The sequence below is a fragment of the Tachypleus tridentatus genome, chromosome 1 (genome assembly GCF_004210375.1).
Source record: "Tachypleus tridentatus isolate NWPU-2018 chromosome 1, ASM421037v1, whole genome shotgun sequence".
Lineage (NCBI taxonomy): Eukaryota > Metazoa > Arthropoda > Merostomata > Xiphosura > Limulidae > Tachypleus > Tachypleus tridentatus.
Window position 1 is genome coordinate 87,702,849 of NC_134825.1, and position 5,869 is coordinate 87,708,717.

Consider the following 5,869-nt stretch of genomic DNA (forward strand, 5'->3'; position numbering starts at 1 on the left):
TCGACTTTGGTATAGCCTGGATAGCTGGAAAGTGGCACATACACTGGAGATTGAGTGAATATACCAGGTAGCTATTCATTTCTAGTTTTTGATAACCTGCATAGAAAAAAATTCAGTATTGTTTCAGTATGGATGTCCATGCCATTTCTGATGTTATGTAGTTTTCTTTTTTTTTATGTTATTAATAGGTGTAATTAATGTACATAACATATATAGTTTCTGATTTTTGGTTTTCACCAGTAAACATTAATAAATCACCCTGATACAAAAAAATGAAATTGGTGTTTTTCCAATCAGCATTGAAAAACTTCAGAGATGATTATTCAGCTTACTTTACATTATCATTCCCACTTTTCTGAGTCACTGTGCTTATAAGATTTAACCCTTTTCATATAGGTCATATGTAATTATTTTTCATTATTGTAGCTAATCTAACTTTATCTAATGTAATGTGTTTTTAATTTTTATGTTGTAGTTACTTTTATAACACTAAGTAAAAATATACTTTAAAAATAAGAAATTTAAGATTTGCATCTGATGTATTAATATTTTGTTGTCTGTTGCAAATGGAACATTAGCCTGTATTTTATAGCTGTTATTACTTCTATGAGAGAATTTAGCATTCAGAGAATATGTATGTATATTAATATACATATTACAGCATTAAATGTGAAAAACTTCATTCTTAAGGTGTCTAAATAAAACTATAAAAGAGGTAAAAATGAACAATTAAAAAATTCATAAAATATATATTTATGTGTATATTGTGTATATTTATGTAAAGAATTTTGGTTTGAGGCTTAGATGTTTGTATTTTTAAATCTTTTTATACAAGTTTTACACTTCTGCAGTTCATAATTTTCAAGAACTTGTGTGGCTCCCTGGAAATTTACTTGAGGTGTTTTTCTTGTAATAGAATGAACAATATGAAAAGAATAAAAACTATTTGTCAAGTAGACAAAGGATAGTGATCAAACTTGGTGTACTAAGCATTAAACGATGTGAATTCCATACTGTTGAGTTAAAATATGCCATCTTGTATCATTGCTGTATTTTCATCTTTTTTGCAAGTTGCTCTTAAAGATAAAATTCTTTGAATTTCATGTTAACCACTTGATAATATTTACAATATTAGCAATATCCAAAACTACGTGTTACTTTCACGTATCAGGTACTTCCTTTTCATGTATAATTAAACAGTAATGATCACAATACAAGTGTCTGGTTGATATAACACACAGAGATATGAAATCTATCTAAGAATACCTCAGTAAAAAATTAAGATCTGAAATTCTGGTTTATCTCAAACAGTAAGCTGTGTCTTATAAACATGACAAAGCAACTTGGCATTATTTACATGGCCCTTAATTCATCTAAGAATTGTCACTGTATTACAATGAACAAAATGGGATGTGATGAATAAGGAACTAATTTGAATGTGAACTCAGTTTTACAGTACATGAATAAAATGGTACAATGTCTGTAATCTCAATTTTCTATATTTTGCTGTGTTCACTGGTTTTTAGATAGATATTCATCATAGTTGTAAATAACAAGTCCTATTTTTGTTTTCAAGTGATATATTACATTTTCTTTTACTGTTTCATTAATTATTATTAGTTATAGTGTTTAAAATAATTTTTAGTTGTATTTAAATTATTTTAATTCTTTTGCTAATTAATTTGGCTTAAAGTGTGAATTCAGGATCAATGTAAATCTAATAATCTGACCAAATCTTTTGTGATATTGTTGTGATTCTTGCCATAAATACTGTAACAGTAAGAATAACCAAATGATGTTTTAATGTATTCTTAATTTCTAAGCATTATTGGTTTTAAATTGTTTGTGTATTGATTTATGATATTAAGATTTTATTACTAGTTTTTTTTTTACATCAAATTATCTTAACTGATTTATATGTTCCCATGTAATTATTCTGATCCTGACCTATATAATTCAGTTATTTTTAAAAGAAATGTATTTAATAATTACACCTTCTATGGATGGCTATTTGAGTGATAGACTAATTTACACTAGTTTCACAGTTAAACAACTTTTCAAATGCTAATAATTCACTCTGCAATTGAATTAACAACATATAATATTATGGAAATGATATGTCTTCTACAATTATCAATTTTTCTCCTCATGAAACATAGTTTCCTTCCATTGTACTTATTTAAAGGCTTTATAGATTTAATACTTCTAACTTCCAATGTAGTGTGCGTATCTTCACAAAATTTGACAGTCTTTTAGTTAATATTACAAGTCTTTTACGTAGAAAAAGTTGTAATTTTCAGTGAATTATTTATAATAAACTAAAATAAAGTATTCTAAAGACATCTTAAGAATACATTTTCACTTCAAGTGGATTTCTCATCATCATCAAACTAAAATAATGATTTGTCCATGAATATATTTAGTATTTGTTTTGAATTGTACATGTACAAAGTGGTTTTCATGTTGAGATAAAAATACTTTCTTCATCTTAAAAATCTCAAATTTCCTTTGTGTAATCTCTAAAACCTGCTAAATATATTTCAAATTTTTTTTCCAGAAAAACTATATTTCATTTGTTATTTTCTCTGCTCTAATTCAATAAAGAATCAGTCAATTTGACTGACTTCTTAACCACAAAAAAGTAACAATATTTTTTTTTTCTGTATGGAATGACTTTAAGTTTACGGTAAATAGTTTTAAGTTCATAATAGTATACATCTATTTTTAATTAAATTTTATTTTTTTATTGTTATTTGAGCCAGTATTTAACTGCTGTCCATACTAATAAGTTCCAAATTATTTGGGGAACATGCAGCTCACCTTACAGTATCAAATTACATTACTATGTTGTGTTTGTAAGTGCGCCTCGTAAAACACTTATTATATTATTATTACTTATTTTACCTTATCTTAACTAACTTAAAAAGATCTTATTTTTATATTTTAGTTACTTTTATTGTACCCTGAGTGAAGTTTATGCTTTCTGTTCAGAAAACAATGCTATACAATATATCATTTGATAGATGACAACCTTGACTTTCTATTGATTATAGGTAATATATAATTAAATGTAAAAGAGAATTATTAACAAAGCCTAAAAGGGAAGATGTGACATGTAGGTGTGGCAAGAGGAATGTGATTTTCTATTTATAGCTCTGTAACCAAACAAAACTGAAGGCTATAAAATTATGATTTGTCTGACCAATGGTGATATTATAGGGAGTGAGTTATCTTTAATTTTGTTCATTTTGAATTGGTGGTGGACAGAATAGAAAAGATGCTTAGAGAAAATGTGTTATTATGCACCACTTGGAAAAGTTCATGATTTTTAAAAATATTTCTTTATAGAATTAAGAACTTAAAACTTGTATACTGTTAAAATATGAATTATTAGATAAGTGTTTATGCTATATTAATAGGGATAATATAAACAAAAAGTAGTTTAATAAAATGTTGAATGTAAGAAAATAAAATATTTTGTCAAATATAGTATAGAAAATTAGGGTGAATAGTTGACAGTAAAGAAAAAAGTTATTGTGTAAGTACTTTATTTCTTGTCTTTCATGTTTATCCTTTATTTTTTGCAATAAAAGTAATTAAAATGTGAAAATAAGAATAATATGATAGAAATATTTCAGGAGGCATGCATGCAAGCAGGTGGGAGTAGCTCATGGGTAAGGTAGTGTGATAACATAATATGAACTGCATGTTTTCCAAGTGATTTACAATTTATTATAGCACAAATATTAGTTAACTTGATCCAAAGGGTAATAAAACAGTAAAATTTAACTATAAATAGATGTCTACTGTTGCAAGTTTAAAGCTACATTTGAAGTTATGCTAGAAGGGAAAAGAGGATAATTTAAATTTTTTCATTTTTTAAGTGATTACAAGTTCTATAAAATTAAACAACCTTATATAGAGTTAGGATAGAGAAAATAACTTATGAAATGTAAAGTTTTACTGAAAAGAAACATTTGAAATGATTTAGTTGGTTCTAGAAATTGCACAAATAAAATTTGAGATGAAGAAAGTATTTTAAATTTTAAGATGAAAACTACTTTGTACGTGGACTTTTGATAACAAATACTCCATGGATTTTTTATGTGAAAGATTATAATTTTAACTGAAAGACTGACAAATTTTGTGAAGGTATACACACTATATTAGAAGTTACTAGTATCAAATCTATAAAGACTGAATGAGTACAAAGAGGTCATGTGGTTGAAGAAATTGACCCAGTCTGTGTTGAAAGAGTTAATTCTACTCTGTGTTTCTCTGATACTCTATAAGTTTACTGTGCTAGAGATGTACTGTCATTTAACTATATTTTGTTTCATCTTGTGTTGTACATCCATTCAGATTACTTTTTCCTACAAATATACATCTGTATTTTTCTAGCAGTTTCATTAACTTATGTTTATATTTCTCTTCTACATTACCCAAGATAGAATAACTACAAAATATGGATCCCTTCTTATAAAAAGTAATTAGTTATTCTAAATTTATTCCACTTGTAAACAATTTTTGGACTCTTTAGGCTCCCCCCTTCCTTTTGGGAGGTATACTTATGCCACTGGAGCCAGTCTATCCCCACACATACAGAAATAACTTTTTTTAATGAGTCTTTTGTGTAACACCTCATAGATTCTTTCTGAAATAGATATACTACATACACATAAGTATGGAAGGAGGGTTTGAGGTGGTTTGGCCAAACCCCTTATTTTTGTGACATAAAAACATTATGCTTATATAATTAAGTTGCAGCTGCTTATGGTACTTAATGTTTTATGCATAGTCTGAATTATTCTGATGAAGGATGAAGAGTTATAAATAGTGGAATAGTTGCCTGCATTGGCTTCTTTTGACATTCTAATTGGAAGCCTAAAGCTATGTTGTTAGTGTCTAATTTTGTAGGCTGGATTATTTGTAGTAGGTGTCTGTGGGTTGTTAGCAGTAAATCTCAATGATAAATGAATAACAACACTGTCCACTTGTCTTAAAATAATTTATTAAAACAAGTCAAATGTATACACAAATGTTCATTACATTGTTTGTTGTTACAATTGTATTCAGAGCTTTAAATAAGTAGCTCTCTTTTATCAAAGTCTGCATACTCTGATTCAGTTACTTTAAAACACAATTGATGAATGGAATAATTTTTCTATTGTATCATAAATACATTTTCAAAGAATGAAAATGTTAATTCTCATGTTATCTGGTTTGTTGTGTGAGGTCTTGCTAGAGGTTGATGTATCAGAAGTTCAGTCTGGTGCCTTTGACCTACATCATGATAGACCATGGAAGTTTTGCTTCTGACTTTTTTTTTTTCATTATATTAAATCTGTGAAAGAGTGTTTTATTTGCAGAGTTTTAGAACTTTCTAGGCTTGTCATGTGGCTGCATCTGTCCAAGTCAGGACAAAGCTTTGGTTTATCTTGGTTTTTCTACAACTAAATCTTGCCATTCAGGCAGAACTTTCCCTGCATAGGCCAAAGGATTTTTTACAGTTTTATATTCCATATTAAAGGGTATCTTGGGTAGAAGTTGTGTTTAGATAATGCCCTTTTCCTGCTTGTGTCCTTTTTTTAAATACAGAATTTAAAGGGTGACTCAGTTTGCCTTCTCTGAGTTGACTTGTTTTCTTGGATTATAAGTCATATTGTTACCATGAGCTTTCTTTTGTTCTCTTTAACTTTTGGTTGAAACTATGTAGACAGTCTTGTCTGTTGAGAATGACTAGATAGGAAACATTGTTAAATATTCTTTCTGTAGCTTTGTGTCATTTTTTAAATAGTTTTGTTGTTTAAGGAATGCTTGGGTCAGAGATGCCATACCAAGAAAGATTTCATAACTTAGTGCCCTCATT